The sequence below is a fragment of the Protopterus annectens genome, chromosome 3.part0 (assembly GCF_019279795.1).
Source record: "Protopterus annectens isolate FY-2018-M chromosome 3.part0, PAN1.0, whole genome shotgun sequence".
Lineage (NCBI taxonomy): Eukaryota > Metazoa > Chordata > Ceratodontiformes > Protopteridae > Protopterus > Protopterus annectens.
The window spans coordinates 479,733,131-479,760,367 of record NC_056731.1 but is presented as its reverse complement, the minus strand read 5'-3'; the positions used below and the strand labels follow the sequence as shown (position 1 = coordinate 479,760,367).

Genomic DNA, 27,237 nt, shown 5'->3' with positions numbered 1-27,237 from the left:
GCATAGCAGTCGTGGGTCAGGATGGTGAATAACAGTGGGCTGAAAACACATCCCTGTGGAACCTTGGTGTTAATCGTGATGCACTTTGATGTGTTCTTACCTGAACATGCCCTCTGAGGTCTATCAATCAGGAAGTCCAGGATCTAGTTACAGAGATGTTTACTGATTCCTAAATGTGCCAGTTTTTCTTTCAGCTGCATTGGTACCACCGTATTAAATGCAGAGCTGAAGTCTATGAACAGCATCCACACATAGCTGTCTTTGCCCTCTAAATGCTCAAGTGAGATGTGTAGTACTACTGATATGATATCAGCCGTGGATCGGTTAGCTTGTACGCAAACTGCAGAGGGTCAAAATCAGGAGGTAGGCATGGTGAAAGATGCTTTTTGATCAGCCGCTCAAAACATTTCATAACAGTGGTTGTCAGACCAACTGGTCTCTAGTTGTTAAGGCCTTTTCTTAGGGAGTGGGATGATGTTAGTTTCCTTGTAGCATGAGGGTGCTTTTGCCATGGCAAGAGAGGTGTTAAATATTTCCTTGAGCACTGTGCACAGCTGATCAGCACAGCTTTTTAACGCCTTGCCCAGTATGTTGTCTGGGCCAGCAGCCTTCCTGGGGTTCACTCTCCTTAGTTCTCTTATTACCCTCTCTATGCTGAGGCTGAGTACTGCATCCTTCTCATCAGTGGATATCTTTAGTGACATCCTGTTGTTTCTTTCCTTAAATCTACCAAAGAAAATGTTCAAACTGTCCAGGAATTCAATGCTGTCTTCACACTGTGTTGACCTGATTTTGTAGTCAGTGATATCCTGTATGCCTTGCCATAGTCTCCTTGCATCCTTCATGTCTTCAAAGTGGCTCTATACTTTTCTGCCATACTCCCACTTAGCCTCCATTATACCCCTCCTCAGATTACCTTTTGCTACATTTAGAGATGCTTTGTCCTTAGCCCTGTAAGCTGCGTTTCTCTCCTTCAGAAGCTCATATACCATAGGGGTGAGCCTTGGCTTCTGGTTAGCTCTAATAGTGATTCTCTTGGTATTTGTTACCCCATCAACACAGTCTGAAATGTATGCCATCACTACCTCAGTGTATTCATCAATGTTCAGATGCTGATTCACTGTGACTGCCTCCTTGAACATATCCCATTTGGTCCTTTCAAGGCAGTCTTGGAGGGCCTCCATAGCCCCCTCGTGCCATACCCTGATTTGTTTCTTTGTGGTTTTCTCTCTAACCAGTGCAGGTTTGTAAGTTGATGATAGCAAGATGGTATAATGGTCAGAGTTTTCCATTTGTGGAAGTTGCACTGCCTTATAAGCTATCTTTAAGTTTATGCACATCTTGTCCAGGATATTATCACCCCTTGTAGGAATGTCCACATACTGATGGTAGTGTGGGAGTACTTCTTTAAGATCTGCTTTATTAGAGTCACCAGCTGCTATGTGTACAAAGTCAGGATATTTGCTCTGCAGCTCACCCATGTGATTGCATGGTTTGAGAGCCTCTGTGGTATTAGCACTAGGTGGGATATACACCACTGTTACACTAACCCCATTCAGCTCCCCAGGCAAGTAAAATGGCCTATATTTAATGGACAGGAACTCTAGTTTTCACAAAAATGTGATAGTATAATTTCACAGTTGCTGCACCATCTTTTGTTAACATAGATGCAGACTCCACCTCCTCTGGTCTTTCCACACAGTGTACATTTTCTGTCTGCACAAAGCAGAGTAAAATTCTCTAAGTTTACTGCACTATCATGTATAGTATAAAACCACAGACACAAAAACAGTTGAAAAATGAATATGCAGACTCCTCGAAGTGCAAGCCCTTCCTAAAATCCAAGCTGTGCATAAACAGCCCGCACCAAGACCAGCCAGCACCAATAAAAAGCGAACTTTACGAAAATAAAACCTCGGCAAAAGACAAAACCTTAACGCCAAGTTTATTGATACAAAACAATAATAAAGGCGTTTTCACTGGAGACACTGCTACAGCTTCTTCAGAGGTACTTTGAAAAACCGCCAAATCAGGCTTTTAATACCACGTCATTGCGTGCTCCAAATAACGCCATTTAAAAAGACATTTCAGTTTAAAACAAAAACATTCATCGTATAAACCATATCCATAAACAAACTTTTTATAAATAAAAACATTATTTAAAAATGTTATATAAAAATATATGTATATGTATAAATAAAACTTATCCACTGACCCTATTCATTAATTATATGTATATATGTATTCTTATAAAATGCAAAAAATCAGTATTGTTTCATTTCATTTTCCTGTCATCAGATGTGTCAACAATATACAACTTTATATGTTTTAAAAAACCTAAGAAAGAATTTACTTATGGGAAATCAAGTTAGAAACATTAGCCACATTGAATTGACCCCAGTCTTTATTGGCTATACAATGATCTTATACTAAGCTTTTCCCCAGACCTTACTGGATGACAAAATGTGCTCAAACATAAATGCATTTCATTAAGGCTAGCAGCTTATAGAATCATGAAGCAAACATAAAAATATGAATTAAACTTGTTATAATAAAAAGTTTTCTAACTAATGTTAACGTTTATAACTTCTTAATCTCAATATACAAGCAATATTACAATGCTCGTTCAAACCAGGATAGGAGAAGGCATCTAGCCGCAGTTGCCATTCCAATTCCTTATTTTCTAACATTAGTGGTGTAGGTCCACCTCTTCCTATGTTTAATACTTGGTCTATTACAGTGAATTCAAAGCTGTGCCCCTGGTTTTTTGAAATATGCTTAGCTAATGCATTTTCATTATTTTGTTTCCTCATAGCATAGACATGTTCGTACACTCTATCCCTTAACCTTCTGTCTGATTTCCCTATGTAGAAAGCTTGGCAACAATTACAAGTTGCCAAGTAAATAATGGATCTAGACTCACAATTTAATTTGTGGTTAATTCTAAAATGTCTTCCACGAATAGAGAAAACACCAGTCGTTTTCACGAGGTGACAATAATTACAGTGCCCACACTGAAATGACCCTTTCGCCCTTGTAATCAAATTAGTTGTATTATGCCTCTGCAATAAAACTTTCAAATTGTTACCCCTTCTGTAAGTGAACTTGGATTTCTTACCTAATCTATCCAAAAGTTGTTGGTTATTGGAAATAAAGTACCAATTTTTGTACAAAATGAATTGGATTGTCTTGGAATCAATACTAAAAGTCGTAATAAAGCTACATTCATAATTATTAACTACTGAGTTGTCAATATTAGCAGTATTATTATGATTGCTAATCAATGCTATATTCCTCTCCAAAGTTGTATCCAACATTAAGTTAATAGTTGGATCAGGCGCTTGTTTCTCTGGTAGGAGGGGGGGATAAAAACCCAAAGCCCTTTTATCATTGACCTCCTGAAATAACTCTTCGAAAAGGTGAATGGGGTACTCCCTGTTAGTAAACATAAGTTTTAATAAGTCACATTCTCTTAAGAAAAGTTGTTCAGTACTACAAATCCTGGACGCTCGAATCAATTGACCCTTAATTATTGCCTTCTTTTGTTTGAATGGGTGGCAACTCTTAAAATGTAAGAGGGAATTACAGTAAGTAGGTTTTCTATAAATACTTGAAAAATATTCACCTTTAATGGCATCCTTACTCAACCTAATATCCAGATAGTCAATTTCCCTCTCAGAAAATTTTGAAGTGAACCTCAGAAAGGATGTGGTGTCATTGATGGCAGACACTAAATTCGTCGCATCTTCATTGTCACCCTCCAATAAAATGAAAATGTCGTCCAGGTACCTAGTGTAGAATTTGACTTTTTCTTTCCTTAGTGTGTCATTAAATATATTTGTCTTTTCCCAGTGTGCCATAAATAAGTTCGCAACACTGGCCCCACATGGGGACCCCATTGCCACCCCTTGTTTCTGCAAATAATATTTTCCATTAAATGCAAAAAAATTAGATGATAATATTATATCCAGTAACTGGGTGACAACATTAATCTCACTTTTTGTAGCTTTAAGTTCTATTAGCATAAGAGAAACCCATTCCAGCGCCTCCAAATGTGGAATAGATGTGTATAAATCTACCACATCTATAGTTAAAAAGTTGTAAGCACTATTATATTCCACCTTGTGTATCTTTTCCAAAAAAGTCCAGGAGTCCTTACAAATATGGAGTATATTCTTCAAATATTTAGATAAGATGTTCTCTACTAACTGGGCACATGGGTAAGTTAAGGAGAGACGGCTATCTATGAGTGCTCGAAAGGGCGGATTCCGTACATCCTTGTGGATCTTAGGGATCCCAAATATTACTGGAGTCTTGGGCATTTTGATGTCTATGTAATTATAAGTGTCTATGTCAATGTCTCCATTAAGAAAAAGGTCCCTAAAATAACTCCTATTTCTGACATGGGAGATATTTAATTCATTTAAAGATGAAGTTATATAGGCAGGCCCTTCAAGGATGGTTTCCATAATATTAACATATTTACACTTATCTAAAATTACTAGGCCGCCACCTTTGTCTGGCTTAATAACCCTAACCTGCGCCCTACATAGCATATCTAACTCCAACATTTGTTCCTCAGAAGCATTACTAGTGATGTTATTCATCTTTAAATTAGTTGAAGTTAAATGCCTCAGGTCTAATTCACATATTTTCTCAAAGAGCAATAGGCCAGTGTGCAAAGGTGGATTGTAAGTACTTGCAAGTTTAAGTCCTGCATCACTAGCTGTCGCTTGGTTGTTAAATAGAAGTTTCAAATTTAATTTTCTTACGAAACATTTAAGATCAATTATTATCTTAACCAAGTCACAACTAGTGGTAGGGACAAAAGTATTACCATAAGCCAGTAGCTCCACTAAACAAGGATTGACCTGAAAGGATGAAAAATTATATATTTTAAAATCGCCTTTCTGATTGGTTAATATAGTCAAGACATTTTCACCATTATTGTCCATTTCAGTCATTAAAGTCAGTTTTTGTTGTTCCAATTCTTTTTGTAAGGCTGTCGGGAGGTCTTTTTCCCTAAAAAATGGTCAGTATTACCCTCCTCATTTCGTTTAGGACCATTGTTAGGGTTATTGTTCCTAGTATTGTACATTTTCCCTCCATTATTCCGTTCAGATGCTTTATTTACAAAGTTATTGGAATTAATTCCATCCGTGACTGGTCCACTTTCATCTGTTACCGGAAGAGGACTCTCATCATCCACTCTCTCATTTAAAGGATCAGGGACTTGTCGATGGGAGAAGGCTTTCAGTTTAGGGTATGCTGAGTTGTTAGTATAACTCAGCCTATCCCTAGCTAGCTTCTTATTCTTTGTAACCTTGAATTTTTCTATTACCCCATCTATACTAGAAAAAATTCTAGTATAGTCATACTTGTATCTTTCGAATTCAAGGTTAGATTTAAGTTTGCCATCAAGGGTATTGACTTCTTCAATTAACTTTGCTATCTCTATGCTGTAAAATTTAATGATAAGCTCTAACAATTGGAACCCTTGATTATCAAAAAGCTGACCAAGTTCTTTAAGAAAATCAGCATTATAGAACAAGCCGGTTGGGCAAAAGTTAGAACGCAGCCCCTTAGGTATCATCTTGTCCTTAATGCATTGGTGAAAGTAAGCTACCTCCAGCTGTAGCTTTTTCAGTTTTAACAATTTCATGTCAAAATCTTTCAGCAAAATGTTTATAGAGGTTTCACTTACTAGCGTGGAGCCACTTCCGATGTCCAGGTTGTCAGCTTGATTGCCAAACACCAAATTATCAGTGTTATAAATCCACACACCAAAATTCGGAATCCCTGTAATTCCTGGGGGCATCGGTAGATTGGCCGAGTTAACTTGCTCAGTTGTTCGTGTTTGCGAACCGTTGCCAGAACGAGAGACAGTCTGTGCATAGGAAGCGCTTTCTTGATTATGAATACGCTGCCCTGCTTGTATAGCAGATGCACTTCCTTCAAAATTGAAGTTAGTCATATTGGATATCCCTCCAGAGGTGGAGGCATTTGTAGGTAAGCCCAAGTTAGCCATCAAAGTAGCATTCGCTTTCGGTGTGGCTTCGATACGCTGATCCAAAGCGTCTAGCTTGTGTGTTATATTGTCCATTCTTGTTGTTAGAGCCCTAATAAGGGCTGTTAGGTCGACTTGATCTTTGCTGCTGTTGGTATTAACAGTTTTAAATAACACCGGACTTGCAGGACTGGATGTACTGCCTTGCGACATGACAGTATAAAACCACAGACACAAAAACAGTTGAAAAATGAATATGCAGACTCCTCGAAGTGCAAGCCCTTCCTAAAATCCAAGCTGTGCATAAACAGCCCACACCAAGACCAGCCAGCACTATCATGTATCTTGTACTCAAAAATAAACAAGTAATCCCACCTTGTTCTTCTTGGAGAGTTCCAGTCTCAAATAGTTTATCTTGCTATCTAGTGATCTCACATTAGCTAGCAGTATAGTCGGTAGTACAGGCCTGTAGGGGTTTGCTTTTAACTTTATTTATTTATTAACATTTGTTAATTGGGGTAGTTCAGCTGAGGCAGGGGCCCATTTTCAGTGGAGACATGAGGAGAAAAGCTCCAGAAAATTATATCTTTGTAACTTTTGTAATAATTGTTAATCAACAGATAACATAAGTCTACTAGCAAGTAATAGCATGACACAACATAAGTCTATTAACAGGTAACAAATCTATAAATATTAAAAAAAAACAAGAGTATGAAATTCAGTGGAATAGCATACATGAGGTCATTCTAATGTACAGAGTCAGTAGTAATTCAAGAACCTATTATTATTATTATTATTTTGATGCATTTAAAAATGGGAAAAAGAGGGAACAGTAACAGAAGATGCAGCTCATGGGTGTCTGAAGTGTCCCATACCTGTGCTGGCTGCCCACTCAGACTGCTGGTATTAGCAATGACTCCCGATTGCATACAATGCCAGCACTCTGCCTTTTTCATTTACATGTGTCCTTCTGGCAATGGCCATAAGGAGTCAAAGGAGGGAGCTAATGTAAAGCCTCTTGCCCTGACCTACATACATTTGCTACAACAGAAGGGAGGGAGACTGAGTGGACAGCTAAACCAAGACAACATGTGAAAAGACGAAGACTGATCCAGACTTTGTCTTTTTGCATGTGTCCGTTCTGGAAAGGAAAAACTGCATCACAGTGGCACCCCCAAGGCCATGCTTACCTAGGAAAGCAGCACTATGGGACTGAGCTGAAGAGTCTCCAAGTTCCCATCTGCCATGCAGGTTGATCCTAAGATCCATGGTGGTTGGGTATAACAACCACTGATGCAACCAGCAGCAGAAGGGCAGTTGGCACAGATCTCTAAACAGAAACCTTCCTGGCCTTGGCACATAAGTGTTTGGTCATTAAGTGACAAGGGGGCACAGAAAGGGCACATGTAAAGAGAAAAAGCAGGGTAAGGACAGCCACTCCACTAATATGTGGAGGACAGGCATGGGGTTTCAGCTCGTGGGTGTCTGTACCTGTGCTGGCTGCCCACTCAGACTGCTGGCAGCAGCAATGACTCCCAATTGCATGCAATGCCAGCACTCTGCCTTACCTCTGCCTTTTCCATTTACATGTGTCCTTTCAGCAATGGCAATAAGGAGTCAAAGGAGGGAGCTAATGTAAAGCCTGTTGCCCTGACGTACATATATTTACTACATCAGAAAGGAGGGAGACTTTGTGGAGAGCTAAACCAAGACAACATGTGAGAAGACTAAGACTAACCCAGGCTTTGTCTTTTTGCATGTGTCCTATCTGGAAGGGAAACACTGCATCACAGTGGCATCCTCTAAGGCCATGCTTACCTAGGAAAGCAGCACTATGGGACTGAGCTGAAGAGTCTCCAAGTTCCCAACTGCCTCCCAGGTCGACCATAATATCCCATGGTGGTTGGATATGACACCCAGCGATGCACCCAACAGCCTAGGCACAACTTTATGTTGTACAATGTATACTGTACATTTTACTGCCGTCAGCAATCTGCTAGACCCTTATGGCCATTGTACTCAAAAAAGCATTCAACACACAGGTTGATCTTGCAGGTCAGGCATCCCCATGATGGTTCAGCACGTTTATCCTTGCTGGCACAGTGTTTGCATCTTGACTTCTGCCATTTCACTGGGAAGTGTGAGCCTTGCTCAGATCAGCTCATGGGCTCTGAGCAGTGAGCTCAATGCATCTTTTCTTTTTCATATAGCTGGCCAGGAGGTGCATACCTAGGTTCCTCCAAAGCTGTAACTGTGTTGCCGGAATAACATGTCCAGAATGTGACAGCTGCCAGTGGCTGTTACTCTTATGGAATAAAATGTAAGCATTCACTACGGCCACATCCCACAGGAACCAGAACAAGTACAGCCACCATATTGTGTCCTGAGCTGATCAGCTTGGTCCACCCCATTCACGTATGTGTTGCACATGTTTACAACTGGTGGACATGGCACTGAAGCTTTTGTTCCATTGTGCTGTCTCCTGCGTGTGCTGGAGACTGACAAGGTTGGGTTATTATTAGTTGACAGCAGAAATACTGGGTTGCTATCCTTCCATTCAGTTGCAAGCAGTGGTCCAGAAAATCAACGAACCAGCAAGAGAATAGTCTTAAAAAAGACTAAAATCAAAAAACAACAGGATTCCATGTAGAAAAATGTATTCTAATAAAACATGTCTTAGCGCCTCGGCCACCACAGCCTTTAATGAGCACATAAATACTGGTGAAAAACATTCCCTTTTATACACCACATAATTGATCAAACAATTAAATCAATTTAACAATTAAACATTTAAAGAGACTCCAACCCTATACCCCAGTTAAAAACTCATACAAAAAAGAAAAAAGTTTTGACATTTTATATTATAATAACAATACTACAAATGTGAACAATCTTAATATAGAAAAACCTATTAAAGTAGACACTTCCAATTAATTTCCGTATTTAAACCCATTGGTGACAAAGTATTATACTTCAGTATAAAAATAGATTCTTAATATAATAACATCTTTTTTAATAATTTATCATCACCTTTTTTCACAAAGATTTGTTCTAAAATAGTTGCTTGTAATAGTTCAGCATTACTCTCATGTTGTTCTAAAAAATGTAAGGCAATCGGGCTTTCTACCGCTCCCTTTTTAATGTCACGAACATGCTCCTGCAATCTCACTCTAAATTTTCTTTTAGTTTCGCCAACATAAAAAAGATAACAGGGGCATTTAAGACAATAAACTACACCTTCAGTATAACAAGAAAAAACATCTATATGGTTTAAATAATCTATCATTAATTTTTTTAAAATATAACCTAATGAGGAGACATATATTACAAGCATGACAAGGTATAGTTCCAAAGTTAGACAGTGAAAGTGTAAATTTATTAGTAGGGCATATATAATATGCCCTAATCAATTTGTCACCCAAATTCTGTCCTCTTTTGTAAACTATATAAGGAAACACAGGAAACAATTTATTTAGTAATTTATCCTGTAATAAAAATTTCCAATAATATTTTACTAGGTCCCAGATTTTTTCACTCAATAAATTATAAGTAGTAACAAAATAGATCTTGTTTTATCTTATTATTATTCCACAATTTTTTAGCTGACTTATTACATCTATCCTTACCTATCATTAACTTATTAATTGATTCAAGAATAGACTGCATAGTGTAGCCCCTATGTAAAAATGTATATATTAAACTATTAACTTGTTTTTCCAGATCTGAACTATCATTGTATAATCTGGACAATCTAACCATTTCTCCATACGGTAAAGATTTAATTGTGTGTGGAGGATGGCAACTAGTGCCAAATATTGGTTACCATCAGTAAATTTTTGATGAACCGTAGTAAAAATATGCCCATCTTCTTTACCTATCAAAGTAATATCTAAAATATTAACTTTTACACCAACCTGTAAACCATCAAATTTAATATTATATCTGTTACAGTTTAGATCAGAAACAAAATTCAGTACTAAATCATCACCCCCTTTACATAAAAAAAAACAAATTGTCTATGTAACGAAAATACCGCAGCACATGATTTTGTACAAAACTATTCCTATATAAAATGTAAGCATCCACTATGGCCACATCCCACAGGAACCAGAACAAGTACAGTCACCATACTGTGTTCTGAGCTGATCAGCTTGGTCCACCCCATTCACGTATGTGTTGTAAATGTTTACAACTGGTGGACATGGCACTGAAGCTTTTGTTCCATCGTGCTGTCTCCTGCGTGTGCTGGAGACTGACAAGGTTGGGTTATTATTAGTTGACAGCAGAAATACTGGGTTGCTATCCTTCCATTCAGTTGCAAGCAGTGGTCCACTCTGCAACTGCTTGCAGTACCTTCGAGGTGCTTTACCAATGGCCTGTCCGTTGAATGTTACAGGCCATCCTGAACTATTGGTGCACATGGTTCCACAGCAGTACAGACCATCTTGCAGCAGTTGCTGTGCCAGAGTGACAGAGGTAAAGAGGTTGTCGAAATAAATGTGATGCATCTTTCCAATCAGTCCCCAAGTTAGGTCAACCACAACTCGGTGTGGCAGTCCAACCTCTGTGATCTCCACTACCTTTCCGGTGTATACCTGGAATTCACGCACGAACCCATTGTGTGAGTCAGCCAGCACCCATACCTTAATGCCATACCTCTCCGGCTTGCCAGGCATAAACTGTCTTGAATGTCAAACGTCCACAGAAGCCAACCTGGCTTCATCTACTGCCACCTCATGATGCACATTATACTGTGTCCTACATGCAAGAAGTATGGCATCCAGTATTGCCATATATGATGTAGCTTGTCATGACCCACAAAGCCCTGTGGCAGTCTGAGGTGTTTGTCATTGCAGTGGAAATACTGCTGAATTTTTTCAAACCTCTCTTGGATCATGTACTCAGCTATTGGGAAGTGACCACACACATGGTGTACTTCTCAGTACTGTCTGTATTCTGGAACATGTACAATAGACATACATATTCTGACACCAAGAAATGTGTGCATGTCTCCAGGACAAACTGGAATCCACCGCTTATCAACCTTGCCGGCTGCAGCCTGCCTCTATGCAGCATAGCGGTTAGTTTCATCCTCTGGGAACATCAAATTGAGGAAGTCCATCTCTGTGCAGTCTGAGTCCAGGTTGGTTAATAGGCCGACCGGACACACAAAGTCATCAGTGCGAACTGTTGTTAGGCATTTCTCCCACCTGATGTTACCTGGTGGGCATGCTCGCCGTAACTTTTTGGGTAGCCTTGCACACTTTGGAATGGAAACTCCGATATGGTTGACAGATGGTGTGCTATGATCAGTTTCAGTACCCACTGGTTTGCTTGCACTTCTGCATGGAGTACTCACAGACATTCCATGCTGCAGCACGGTCAGATCCTTGCTTAACAAGGTGCTAATTCAACTCAGATCCAGTGGAATTTCTCCATTCCAATCAACCTGCTGTGGACTACTCCAGAACTCATGTACAGTAGGAGGCATATCCACTTCCTTGTCAGCATGTGACCTGGCCTGGACTGTGGAGGACACCAAAGGTCCGTCAGTTAGGCCATGTCCTTTCCTTAACACAGACAGAGGCACTTCATCCTCTGTGTCAAAATCAGATAGAACTTGATGACCACTATTGCGTGTGCCATCATTCCTTAGTAGGCAAGTGGCACGTCATCCTCACTGTCGTGGTCAGTTTCATCAACAGTGGTCAGGTCTGGGGTGGCACAGTGCAGGGGTCTGTCAGGAATGGCTGAGACAAGGCAATCATCTTTATCAGCAGTAATGGCCTTCTCACAGGGATGTGCCAGTGGAATATCATCATCTGTTACATAATCTTCATCTTAACTCTGGTTTGCTTTAAGTCATGATTCAAGGTGCAATTCCATTTTGGACCCACTGGTACTACCGTCAGAATCTGTATACTCTGCCAAGTAAATACTGGTTAACTTCTGAGCAGATGGCATCTTCACTCAGGGGTGTAATGTCTTACAGGTGAGCGCAGAGCTGAAAAACACAACAGTATAGAACAACATTATGTTATTCACCTGCATAGAGGCAGCTGGAAAGCAACACAACAGTCACTATGCAGTGATTGTTTGAGACATGAAACTGTTTCATCATATGAGGTTTATTCACAAAGATATGGAACTTATAAACAATGACATTGGTAATCTCCAAACTCAGGACCCCACCCAGTTCGGGTTTGTAAAAGGCAGATCATGTCTCCTAAACCTGATAGACTTCTTTGAAGCAGTCACCAAAGCCGTAGATGAGACAGCCTATCTAGATCTCGCCAAGGCTTTCGACACCATCCCCCACTCTGGAATTATAGATAAACTCACTAAACTAGGTATAAATCCCTATGTCACAAGATGGGTTGCCAACTGGCTCACTGACAATAGCCAATTAGAAACAATTAGCCTATTGTCTGTTGTATTTAAGTTTACATTACACTAGTGTTTAACTTTTGTCTGAGGAAGGAGAGACATTGTGCTCTCCGAAAGCGCTTACTAAATAAACTTTTTTTTAGTTCGAAGAGCTGGTCGTGCTCATTCTCTCATCCCTTGCTATTTTTGTGTTTTATGCACAAACACCAAAGTGAAACATTTTGCCATGTGACCCCTTGAGTAGTATATGTCCATATATGCAGCTTTACTTCATATTAGAGTATATTTTCCTACCTATAGAATAATCTTGACAATGCCACATATCATTAGTGCACACGATGAGACATTTTTCCCTTTATATGTCACTTGTATATTAGTCATCTTCCACAGTCCATGCCACATTCAATTTGCATATGATTTGGCGATATTGTGTTTAGGATGTTTTATCACTGGCTCTTATATCTTGCTGGCCTTGCCCATAACATTTATGATTTTTTTGCCCATGAAATTCTTTAAGACTCCAAGAGCAGGATAAGTTATTTCTTACACTTACTTCACTGAACTGCACTTCTGAAACGCTTATAATTGTGCTATACAGTTAATCTACTACATTTTGCACTGTTATAAAGCTTTTTTTTACTGTTGCATTTATGTACTGTTTTAACTGTATTTTTCATTGCTAGATACTGTTTCATTACTCTGATTGCATGTTTACTGAATTACTTAACTGCTTTTTCATACTGACAGTTGTATTTTCTGTTTGTGAGTGCTCTATCTGAACTTTTCTGTTTTGATTTTTTGACGTTTCTGTGTTCTAATATAGTCTGTTTACAGTTAAAAGCATTCTCTAGAGTCTGCTTGCTCCTTGATCTGCTTTAAAACTTTCATTTAGTGGCTACAGCTAGGAAATGTAATAGTTTCCCCACCCACCGTCCATAATGTTGTGGTGGTCTTACACTTTGTGGCTTTGCAGTTGCCTCCCCATACTGTATATTTGATCTGTGACACTCCTCACAGTCTAGTGTCATTAGTTCATTCAATCTAAAAGAGAACATTTGTGAAGGCCAACCCACTCAGATTCTTAACCTTGAATTAACTTCTGTTCCAGCTTTCTCCATTTACACTTTACTGAAAAAAAAAAATCTAAGCTTGCTTCCCCCCTTTCCTGTAACAAGTCTTGTCCAGATACAGATTTGCTGTATCCAGGACTGTTTGTAAGCTCCTGAGCCCCCCCTCCTCCCCATTTATTTAGGGTTAAACTATTCCTGGAGCCATAACGTGTGCTCTTCAAATTTTCCCTTGCAACTAGCCAGCTTTTTAGTTTTAGCACTCAAATTTGTTTCTTTGAGCTCAGCACTTGTTCAGAACTCGTTGCAAGCACTAAATAAACTACAAACTACTACAGCACTCAACTTTCCTCACTTGTCTAGAGGAAAACAGTTTTTACTACTTAATAAATAAGCACCTATCCAGGCATGCCTAAAGGTCAGCTCCCGGTGTTTTCTCCTGTCTACCTGATGAATCTGGGCATCTTGGGACAGTGCAGCAATTGCTTTATGTACACAGACAACCCTCTCCTCCTAACACCCAACACTGCGACCTGTGAGAGATGCAGCTATATAGCCAAACTGGAAGCAAAGCTCTTTTCACTGAAGACTGGACTAGACAGTCAAGAGGAGAAGGTAAACACTTGCACCACACCACACTCATCACATAGTCCCTCAAAACCTACACCACCAAAACACACACACACAAGCACAAAACACCTAAATTCGCGGAGGTTCTCAGTAAAAATCTGCCCTAACAACCGAGACCTCCAAAGCAGAAATGCAAGCAACCTCCACCCCCCCAACACAACCCAAATGACACATAGCCCACATACTCAGTGTGCCACTCAACTACAGCCCATAAGGCGTAATGTACCCAACACTAGTCATAGGTGACTCTATAGTCAGGCACACTGATGTTCCACTCACCAAGCTAAACAATGAAAAAGTTACTGTCAGCTGCCTGTCAGGTGCCAGGATCTGCCACATAACGCATGCACTCAGGTCACTCCACAACAAGTACAAATATGACTCTGTCATTGTCCATGTTGGTGTGAATGACCTGAGACGTACCTCCCTGGACTACATGAAAAGAGAAATAGAGGAGCTCTCCGATCTTGTAGCCCAAGCAGGTATGACCCTAGCTCTGAGTAGCATCCTGCCATCACCCAGAATGATACCACAGTACAAGGACAAAATTATTGACTTCAACAATTGGCTAAGCTTCTGGTGTCATTCTAAGGGAAACCAGTATCTGTCTGCCTGGGATGACATGATTGACAGACCAAGCTGCTTTGCCAGAGATGGCCTGCACCTGTCGTCCTTGGGATTCCGGATACTGGCAAAGGCTGTTGCCACCCCTATAGTGCTTTTTTTAGGCAAGGTTCAAATGACAAATTCACCATCTCAACAGGTACAAGCAAGCAAAATCTGAGGGTAATGCTACTCAATGCTAGAAGTCTAAACCTCAAAATGCACTCTCTTGAGGCACTCCTTGAAATGGAGAACATCGACATCTGTGCAGTGGCAGAGACCTGGTTCAAAGCTCCAGACAGCACCCCTGCATTACCAGGCTATAATTCATACCACACCTTTTGGCTACCTAACCTGGACCGAAACACTAAAGGTGGAGGCGTGTCCATATTCATTAAGGATATCCACACCTCCAAGCTAGTTGCCAAGCATAATGTATCCAAGTTCAACTAACTCTGAGCAAAACCGCAATCCAGATTGTAGCTTGCTACAGACCCCCCACCATGCCCCAGGATTCCCACTCCTCTTTTCTTGATACACTGGAAAATATTAAGGTAGAACCCAACACCCTAATAATGAGTGATTTCAACTACCCCACCATTAACTGGGAAAACTACTTGTGTACCAACTCTTTTTCTCAACGTTTTCTGGAATTCATCAATTCCATCGCCTTGGATCAACTTATCCACACCCCCACTAGGGGCAGCAATATCCTAGACCTGGTCATCACCAACATGTGCAACCGGTGTTCTACACCAGAAGTCAGCTCCTTGTTGGTCAGATCCGACCACAAGCTAATCACCCTAGACATCCACATCCCGCTCCCACCCCCCATTAGGAAAACAACCGTAAAAAATTTCTCCAAGGCCAACTTCACGCTTGTTAAGACAGAAGTGGCAAACTTCATGACACCCATGCAGATGGACAATGGAGGTACAACTGATGAATCCTACACAAATGCACTTTATAAGCACTTACACGAGTGCATGGATCATGCTATCCCTAACAGAACCAAGATGCTATCCTCCAAAAAAAGGAAGCCAATCTGGTGGTCTTCTGCCATAAACAAACTCTACAACAGAAGAAAGAAACCGTTGCAAAAAAGAGTAAACTCCTATGATTGGAGGAACTCTCTGGTCAGCTTCAGTAAGAAGCTGAGATCCCTCATAAAATCCTCCAAAGCTAGTTATGAAAACAAAATTGCCACTGATTCTAAAGACAACCACAAAGCATTCTATAGCTATGTCAAGAATCTCAATGGCAACACTCAGATCTGCTCTGAGTTACAGCACAATGACACTAAATATACAGAACCAACTGATATTGCCAACATCCTGGCAGATAGGTTCAGTGCCAACTTTACCCCCCTCTCACCCCCTAAAGGGCCCATCTTTATACTGAGTGGACACAAAGTTCCTGTAATCACGGCTGCACAGGTAAAAACCTCACTCTCCAAAGCCAAGAACACAGCATCCATGGGACCTGGCAACATCCCAGGCTGCCTTCTACATGAACTACAGAATGAACTGGCACCCCAACTAAGTACCATGTTCAGTCATAGCCCCACCTCAGGCTTTGTGCCCATTGAATGGCACACCGTGACGGTTATCCCACTCCACAAAGGGGGGGGGGCCACAATAGACCCCGGGAACTACCGCCCCATTAGCCTGACGAGCCTGGTCTGCAAGGCCATGGAATGTATCATCATGGAACTCATAAACAAAGACATTGGAAATCTCCAAACTCTGGACCCCACACAGTTCGGGTTTGTAAAAGGCAGATCATGTCTCCTAAACCTGATAGACTTCTTTGAAGCAGTCACCAAAGCCATAGATGAGGTTAAGGTGGTTTACACAGCCTATCTATATCTCGCCAAGGTGTTCGACACCATCTCCCACTCTGGAATTATAGATAAACTCACTAAACTAGGTATAAATCCCTATGTCACAAGATGGGTTGCCAACTGGCTTACTGATAGAACCCACAATGTGAAAGTAGCAGACTCCAAATCAGACTTCAGACCAGTGACAAGTGGAGTACCACAGGGTTCAGTCCTGGGTCCTCTCCTGTTTGGTAGCTACTTCTCTGAAGTACAGGCTAACACAGAAGGTCTTTGGCTAACTAAATTCACAGATGACTGCAAACTAGGAGCCATAATTGAAACTCCGAACGATGTGGACATCCAACAAAAGGGCCTCACTGAGACAGATACCATGGTCTCAAGCTCAATGCCAAAAAGTGCATTGTCATCCCCTTTGGTAAAAACTCTGTTCCCATGAACTACCATATAGGCGGTAGTCTACTTAACACCGAAAGTGTGATAAGAGACCTTGGGACACAGGTGGACAGTAGTCTCTCCTTTGATAATCACATCGCCACAGTGGTTAGGAAATCCTTCTACGTGGCACCCCTCATCACAAAAGGTTTCTCATCCAGAAAAAAAAGAGGTCATTGTTCCCCTCTACTCATCACTCATTAGACCCATTGCAGAGTACAACGCCCCATTTGGTATGTGACCTCACAAGACATCTACAACAACTGGAAAGGCCATAGAAATACCTCATAAAGAGGATTACTGGCCTTAAACAGATGCCCTATGCATACCAACTCAAAAAACTCCAGCTTTACTCCGTCGCATATCGCCTACTCAGAGGCGATCTCTGCCTAACATACAAAGCTATGTCAAACCCAGAGCTGCTGGACATGCTCCACTTAAAGAAATCCCAATCCCTCTGAGCTACATGCTCTACGGACCTAAACCTTGTCACCACAATAAACAGAACATGCTGGAGGGATAGATTCCTGTCCCAGAGACTTCCCATACTCTGGAACAGACTACCTATCTATGTCAAACAAAGCTCCTTATTAGCACTCTTCAAGAAAAATCTTGATTATTGTATGGGTAATAGGAAATTCACCCCGGGGATAACTTCTGTGGTTCTGCTTGACAGTGGCACAGGAAAATCATTTTCTTGGGTGGTGAAAGCCAGGGTACCTTTTTGGCTAGGCTTGTATAGGCCCTAGGGCCAATAGCCTAGTACCTACCTATGAACCTAAAAGACTACACAGCATTCAATGCCCTTTTCCCCATTGGGGTCGCAAACCTTTTGAATCTGTGTGGGTTGCAGCCTTACTTTGTAAAGATTAATCAGTTTCGTTATCATATCTGAGTGAGCAGCTCAGGAAACGTCACACTTCTTATCAACAATGTAGAGAATGATAACTAAATAACTCTTTCATAGCAGCAATTAACACTCCTCATAGCTGAAAAAATGACCCACAGCAGTCTGTTTAAAAGATGACAAAGAACATAAATCAAATTACAAAAATAGATTAATTATTTCACTAGAAAAATGTATAAATATTATTTCCAAAATAAAATTAATTTAATGTACTCCCTTTCTAAGTAAATGGATAAAGCAACCTATTAGAAAGAGAATGGAATTGTGTCATACTGAAGACAAAAGGGTAACTGTAGGAAAATAACCTTTAGATGAAAAATAAAATGCTGTATTATAACAAATATCAGGCCATTTTTTGGCAGAGCAACATAAATTAACAGTAACCACTTGATGTACTGTAGGGACATTAGAATGGCATTAAAGTTCACTGTATGGTATTTCTATAACCATACTGAATCTGGAGCTTTTACCCATAGCAAAAACTAGTTCTAGTTCATATTAGTGAATTACTTTTCCTTGAATCTCACGTTATCAAAGAAAATTAATAAAAATATTTGATTGCTCAAATCACACATTTTTGCATTGTACCACTGATTGAAATTACCAAAACACATCTTTTGGAATAAATAATGAATGTTATGTTGCCCTATCTCGCCTTCATTCTTTGCTGATTGGGTTTGGAACCGAGAATCGGTTCTGACTCGATCTTATATAAGAGCTCGAGAGCTTCCAATGGGTCATGGCTATACCCTATCCCATGATGCTCAGGGAAGATTACCCAGATCTTGTTTGCCGCTAAGCACAGACACTGACCTCAATGAGTCAGAAGGGTCCCCATGGTCACCCTCTGAGTATGTCTCCTTTGTGGACATCCTAGTGATCCTTAAATGGAGAGGTGGCTGAAGTCCATTAACCCTTCTGAGGAAGAGTCCATGTACCTGGACGCTTTCAGGTCTCACCCCGCCACCTCTTAGGTGACTCTACCTTTCAACCAGCTCATGAATGTAGTCAGTTGGAAGGTGTGGAGTGCTCTGGCTTCAGTAGAGCCTATTCCTAGGAGGCCAAATAGGTTCATCACTGCACCTGCAGACAGGGAGTTTCTGAGTAAAAGTGTCATGGTAGATGGTGGTGGTGGCAGCAGCCACTAAGGAGGAGTTATCTGAGACATCCTCATCTGCCCATCCATGGAATAAAGAGTCTCTAATGATGGACAGACATGGAAAGCACATGTTTTCTTCAGCGTCCTTTGCCCTTTGGTCTCTGAACTTTCTAACTCACTTCACCAGGCATCAGAGTGATTTCCTGAAGGAGCTAGGAGATACCCTCCAAGGTTCTGTAGCTCCAGTAGCCTTGGACAAGGTTACCTCACAGCTCTCCACCTTAAATTCCGTCATGAACTCCTCCTTGCGGCTTATTTCCTATGCAGCCGATAGAATGACCAGGGCAGCGGGTACAGGAATTTCCTTGAGGAAGCATTCCTGGATGCACTTATGTGATTTTGCAGAGTCCTTCAAGTCTTCATTTATTAATGCCCCTTTCGACGGCTTGTCCTTGTTCGGGCCAAAAGCTAAAGACACCCTGAGCAGGTGCGAACAGGAGGGAAAGACACTCTCTGCCATGGGAGTCTGTTTCTCCTTCCCTACCAGACCTTATCCCAAAGGTCAGAAGGGGGTAAAATGAGGTATTATAAGTCCCAGAGTGCTTTCCCAAATGCATGTGGTGATTCTTCCCCCAGGGGCACAGGGAGAAGTAGCAATGAAAAACACCGACCATGCGGCAGAGGGTTCCGCAAAACCAGGGTGACAGGGATACCTTCCTTGGTAAACCCTTTCAGTGGTTCTGAGAGGAGGCCTGCCTGTCCATCTCTGGAGGCAGTCGAGGATTGCTTGTTGTTGTTGTACCCAAACACCTGGCTAGAGATCACAACTGACAAATGGGTATAAAAAAAATCATATCCAGGATGTTATTACATACCATTTCCCTCTTCTCCCATAGAAAGAAAGAAAATCAGTCCCAGATATTCCACCCAGTCAAAGGGATAATGCAACTCTAGAAATACAAAAGTTGCTAGAAAAAAAGAGTCATCCAAAATGTCCCCGCAGACCAAATTGGATCCGGAATTTACTCAAGATTCTTTTTGGTTCCAAAGAAGAAAGGGGACTGGATCCTCATTTTGGACCTCAGCAGACTAAACAAGTTCATCAAGAAGTCGAAGCTCCGGATGGTGACACTGCAGTCTATACTCCCCTTTCTGGGGAAAGATGATTGGATGTGCTCAGCAGACCTCCAGGGTGTGTACTAGCACATAAAAATGGACAGGCGATCCAGAAGACATTTGCACTTTCAGCTGGGAGGCCAGCCATTATCAGTTTTGAGCTCTGGCCTTTGGTCTCACTACATCCCCCAGAGTGTACACCAAGTGCATGGCAATAAGTTATGGCTCACTTGAGGCATCTAGAATTCTGGGTGTTTCCATATTTAGGCTCCTAACCGCCACCGCCAAGCATCTACTAACAAGAGCGAGAGACACCACTACTCACCTTTGCTCCCAGCTAGGCATCGCAATAAACTTCGAAAAATCTGTCTTGTTGCCATCACAGCATATCATATTTCTAGGGGCAGACTTAGATACATGAGATATGTTGGCCAAACTTCCCCCCGAGAGGATTCAAACCTTACATCTTCAGGTCAAGAACCTCTTAACCAAGAAGAAAGTACAGGCGATGGTCGACTTGAAAGCTTTGGACACCATGGCGGCAGCAATAATCTTGATACCCATAGCTCGTTTACACATGAGGAGCCTTCAGTGGCTGTTATTCACCCAGTGGTTCATGCAGGAGCTACCCATGTCTCACAAAATTATCATAACGGAATCCTGCAGGAAGGATCTGCACTGGTGGCTTCACTCCACTCAAGTGACCTTAGGTCGACCGTTTGTCCTTCCCCAACCTGTAGCTACAGTGACCACGGACGCTTCCCAGATATGGTGGGGGGGGCATTATCTGGGGAAGACTGTTCAAGGTGTTTGGCAGGAAAATGACCACCACTTGCATATCAACATCCTACACATGAGAGCAGTGCTGTTGCTGTTGCAAGCATTTCAGAGCTCCGTTCCACCAGGAACAATGCAATTCAGACAGACAACACGTCGGTGGTGTGGTATATAAACAAACAAGTAGGAACCAAATCCTACTCTCTATGTCATGAGGCCCAGAGAGTATGGCAATGGGCAGTCTCTTCCCAATGTTTTCTGACAGCAATGCACATCCCGGGGAGATCCAACGTGATAGTGGGCAAACTCAGCAGAGCTATTCTGATGCCTCAGGAGTGATCCCTAAAACAGGAGGTTGCGAAAGAGATTTTCTACAAGTGGTGCCAGCCTTGCTGTGATCTCTTTGCCAAGTCCATGAATGCCAAATGCAGCAGCTACTTTGCCCTGATCCCCCCTCCAGGAGAGTCACCAAGGGATCCCCTTGTACATGATTGGTCCCTAAGTCTCCTCTATGCCTTTCCCCCTTTTACCTTGATACCAAAGCTCCTGCAGAAAACCAGCACATTGAAAAACAGAATGATACTCATTGCTCCATACTGGCCTCATCAGATTTGGTTCCCCTTTCTATGGCCCCATCTTCTGCAGGAGCCGTGGAATCTGGACCCAGTTGCAGATCTCCTAACCCATCCATCAGGGTCACTCCATCCATCTGTTCTAACCCTCAGATTGACAGCTTGGCTGTTCCAGTTCCAGAAATAGCCAGGCTTCCTGAGATTTCCCTGCAGTAAAACATATATTGATTTCATCTCATAAGCCTTCAACCAGAAAATTATATTCTAGCAAGTGGAAAATATTTTCCTGTTGGTCTTGCAAAAATCATATTGATCCCTTTACTACCCCGTAATAGCCGTGCTAAACTTTGTGGCTAAGCTTTTTAATGAAGGCGCGGCAGCAGCTACTATTAGAGTTCAATTAGCCGCTATATATAACTGTCATATTGGGGAAATGGTTCTAAGAATCATGTCCCAGAGACTTTGCAAGGCTTTCTTGAAGGGTACGTTTTTACTGAGGCCTCCAGTATAGGAACCTCCAGCACCATGGGACCTAAATTTTGTTCTAGCTATGTTGATTCTTCCTCCCTTTGAACCCACATCCTCTTGTGATATGAAGTTTTTATCATGGAAGACAGCACTATTGGTGGCTATTACACCTGCTAGACAAGTGTCTGAACTTCAAGCTTTGTCAATACACCCCCCTTACTTGATCTTTCACAAAGATAGGATTTCCTTACAAACCAACCCCTCCTTTTTACCAAAAGTGTGTTCATAAGCCAATTTAAATCAATCCACTGATTTACCCATCTTTTTCCCAAATTATGGCAACAAGACAGAGTACAAATTACACCAGTTAGACATACACAGGCAGTTATGTTTCTACCTGCATAGAACAAAAGACTTCAGAAAATCCAACCAGTTGTTTGTATCATATTCAGACAAAAAGAATGGAGCCCCAATAATAAAAGTCACACTTTCAAAATGGCTTACTTCAAGTGAGGCTACCCATGGATTCCATTTGTGCAGCAGCAACATGGGTAAAGCCTCATACCTTTATCACTCGTTACAAAGTTGATTTGGCCTCCAGGAACAGGGCCTCTTTGGGTCTACTGTTCTGAAGAGTTTTCTCCATTGAGCCACCCAAGAAAGAAGATGTTAGGGACACTGTCCCTACCAGCAAAGAATGAAGGCGAGATAGGACAACATAACATTAAGAAGTTATGTATGCACCATAACTTTCCATGTTTGTTGTCCATCTCACCTTCATTCTTGCATTCCACCCTCCTTCCCCCACCTTCACTCCTGGAGGATCAAGAGGTTCTTGTGTTTACATGGAGGAAAGTAAGAAAATATTGCAACATTCTGTAAATCTGAAGTTGTTCTGCAGGATATAAATGAATTTTTCTCTTTTCATTATCATAAAGTACTGTTTTAATCTCTTTATAAGTAGTTTAAATTATAATCAAATTTTCTATTGCTGAAGGTTGACACATACTAGGACAGTACCATAAATTAGATTTTGCAGTTTATATAGTCCTAATAGGTTATGTTGAGGCATTAGATTTATTGCATTTATGTGAACTATTTGAGTTTTATAAGGAAATATTATAGTGCATTATATAAGAAATATTTCTACAGTGGTGCTGTAATCCTAATAAGACTGAAGTTCATGTAATAATGAAATAACCACTTCCTTCACTGCTCTATTATTGTTGTGAGTTTGTCCAAAGGCATTTTTAACTTTTATGACTGAGTTGTACATAGAATGTGTTTTTGTTTCTTTAAGTTTTGATTTTTCCCTGATGGTTTGAGTTTTATAATTATATATAGAGCATAGTTCAAGGTATACCTGTTTTCAGGCCAGAGGCCATGCTAGAACACAGACTCCACATTTGTAAAGTATGCCAAAATTGCTCACTCAATAATCTAATGACATTTTAAAACTATTGATAGAGTTGGAAATACATACATGAATTTGTAGTTTATTCCATGCTGTAGCAAGTGAATGTAAAATGTCTTACAGTTTTACAAAAAGCAAGATGGTGACAAAGACTGCTATGATCTTTCAGAATGAGTTAACTCCAAACCTAGCAACATTCTTAACTCTTTGGTGTGTAAATCTTTGAACCCTAAGCATAATTTGTCTCCTATAAAGTGGTAGTGAATAGAAAATAAGCCCAAGTGTTAAAGTCTGTCAGAACAATTAAGATTTTGAACATCTCATAAACATGTACTAAAATGTCTTTGTACTCCCTCAAGGAAAATTAAATCACCCTTAGAATAGCAGCAAGAGATAACATTTGACTAAGTAATTGGCCTAACATAAGGGTCAAACTTTTTTGTAAGCAAAGCAGAAGACCTATTTTGAAAACATCAAAAAATATGGCCACTGATTTTAGGGCTTTAGATTTGACCACTAAAGCATTGGCTTTAAAATTAAGTTTGGGATCAACGCAGGAACAAACATCTTTAATAAGGAAGCGCTTCCAACCGCACCTTTTGCTAATAAGATATCATGATTGTTTTCAGGGACCCAAGCCTCATAAAATTGCATTTACTGATACTGATGTCAAACCCATTCCTATTCAGCAATTTATAGTAAAAATATAATCAGTATTATCAATAATAACTTCTCCTAACTTATCATCTTCATATTTGACAATGCCAATACTTTTATGTGTAGGCAGAATGAAAAAAAATGTCATGTTGAAAAGTGCTGGCAATAAAACAGACCCTTGAAGAACCATGAGTAAACATCAGAAATGTGAATGACTGCCGATTTTTACATTATATTGCCTTTAGAAAGTCATGGGTTAATCCTGGTTAACATGAAAGTAATAATACCAAGTTTCATTGTGCATTCTATAATAAATGTGATACACCACTGAATGCTTTTGAGAAATCTGAATATATCACAACAATCATCAGTCCATTATCGACAACCCTGCTAACCTAATCAAAAAACTGATTACGTAGGTGAAAGTTGAATGATTTTTTCATAAATGCACAGTGATAGATATCCCATGCAGCACCACCCCAAGGATTACCTTTAAGTAAGTTCAAAAGACATCTTTTGAAACCACTACAGAGTAGGAAGTCCGACTGCTTAGAAGATAATTGTCCACAGTGTCCACAGTACAACCCCTTTTTAATGAATTGGAATGATTTGCCTTTTCCAGAAGGGGATCAATTGTATCTTTTTTGCAAGTGAGTGTTAAAATGATAGTTAGTGGGATAGTCATATGAAAGCCTAGATATTTAAATAAAATACCTGGTTAGTAATCTAGGCTACTGGTAAATTGTATTTTCCTTAAGGAAGCAACAACTGTGATTTCAATAACATGAGGACAAAGTAAGCTGTCAAAACTACTATGGACTTTATCATGAGCAGTCAATGAACACAATATGTCCATACCATTAGGACAAGCTGGAGTCTGAAGAGAAGCACTAATAATCAGAATAGCAAATGGCTTGGAAAAATATTAACCATATCAACAGGGTTGTGAATTAAGGTGCCATTGTTAGAAAGTGGACCAATACAGGTGCAACAACCACAAAGAGAACACTTTAAAATTCTTGTAGTAAGAAGCGTTTTCTTCATAATTTGCCTTACACTCATGAATTACTCTTTTTAGTTTTCTACAGGTTGCAGTGAAGCATGAATGAGTTTTCTTAAAGGACCTAGTTTGCTATTTTTATATAGTCTAAACTTCCTTTGTTTCTTTTTTAACAAACTCCTGATAGCTTATTCCACCAAACAGCAGAGAGCATACAAAGATTGAAGATTCTAATGATTTTGTAGGTACTCAGCAAGGAGGTATGTTGTGATTCAGAATACTGACAGCAATGAAAAGGATCAGAATTGCAATATTCCAACCGAGAATGAAGCTTTAATTCAGAATTTAAATGGTTTATGTCCAGGGATGACAAATTATAATTAACAATGTGTTTTGTTTTGTCCTGGTAGAATAGGAAATGCAAAAGATGAAAACCAATACAGTCATAATTACCTACTGGACATAGATAGAAAATGAATTAGTTAAAACAAATTGTGCAAGAAAATCATATCCAGAAACTCCCCAAAATGAATGAACAGTCAAGACAAACACACACACACACACACACACACACACACACACACACACACACACACACACACACACACACTAAATACATTCTTTTTTTCCTTTAAGAAGGAACTAAACAATTGGATAGCTACTCATAAATTCATCCCCACACCTTGAAAAAGAAGTTAAGGTATAAGGGTGAGTACTGCCAAAATGTAAATGTCCACGTGGCCCAGTTGCTTTGTACTTTCTAAGATTTTGTGATTCTATAAGATATAATCAATTAAAGAAGTCACTGAACCACAACTAATCTAAAATGATCACTGAACACACCAGACATTATGCATTCACCGCATCGTATCACCAGCAGTCAAAACTATGCACATATTAACAGCACCTCACACACTGCATGTCAAACACCACTGCAAACATTTCACACACACTACAAGGAAACAAAACAACACAGCTGCAACCATAATGTAACTATGTCCATAATTATTGCCTTTCATTAAAACACTCACATTCTGTACCTAAAGACAGAATCCAGCATCCTAAAATAGAAAAACAGCAAAACTAAAAGAACAAAAAAAGAAAGAAAGAAAAATAGCTTCACACAAAGAACAACCTCTGAACTTTAAATATGACCAACTGCTAACTGTATAGCACAGTAACTTATAGCTTTTCCTTGGGGCATGAACTCCCCTATCCCCTTACCCATATACACTAACTCCATGATCACATAAGGCTCTGCTCCCATATCTTCTTACCTATATACACTAACTCCTTGTTCACATATGGCCCTGCTCCCATACCCCCTTATCTATATACACTAACTTCATGATCACATACGCATGACCAAAATGTTTAATTTGTCACTAAAGAGCATGCATCTAGTCTACTGCATAAATCAATGGGAACAGGCACTGAACCTGTGTAGCAAATGAGATCTGAACTTAAATAAAACAACTCTCAATGAATTGAACTACAGCCATATATATATATATATATATATATATATATATATATACACACACACACACACACACACACACACACACACACACACACACACACACTGGATATAAAAAGTGTACATACCCCTGTTAAAATGCCACATTTTTGTGATATAAAAAAATGAGACCACAATAAATCATTTCAAAACTTTTTCCTCCTTTAATGCGACTTACAGCCTGTACATTTCAATTGAAAAACAAACAAATCTGTTAAGGGAAAAATATAAAAACTAAAGAATGTACAATAAGCTGGTTGCATAAGTGTGCAGACCCTTAAACTAATACTTTGTTGAAGCACCTTTTGATTTAAATTACAGCATTCAGTCTTCTTCGGTACAGACCTGCTGTCAATTAAATAGACTCTGATTAACCCCAAAATGTTCAGCTGTCCTAGTAGGATTTTCCTGACATTTACTCAGTTGCCTGCTACAGCAAAAGCCATGGTTCGCAGAGAGCTTACAAAGCATCAAAGGAATCTCATTGTTGAAAGGTATAAGTCAGGAGAAGGGTACAAAAAAATATCCACAGCATTGGCTATACCATGAAACACAGTGAAGACAGTCATCTAAAAGTGGAGAAAATATAGGACAAAAGTGACGCTGCAAAGAACTGGATGTCCCTCCAAAATTGATGAAAAGACAAGACAAAAACTGGTCAGGGAGGCTGCCAAGAAACCTACAGCAACACAGAAGGAGATACAGGAATTTCTGGCAAATACTGGTTGTGTACTACACG

At 40.2% G+C, this 27,237-nt stretch overlaps 1 protein-coding gene across 1 annotated transcript in view; it reads right to left on the bottom strand.

Moving 5' to 3' along the window:
* Nucleotides 1-27,237, bottom strand: part of ADCY1 (adenylate cyclase 1) — a 1,911,278-nt gene that overhangs the window by 1,567,623 nt on the left and 316,418 nt on the right. The gene's annotated exons all lie outside the window — the stretch shown is intronic.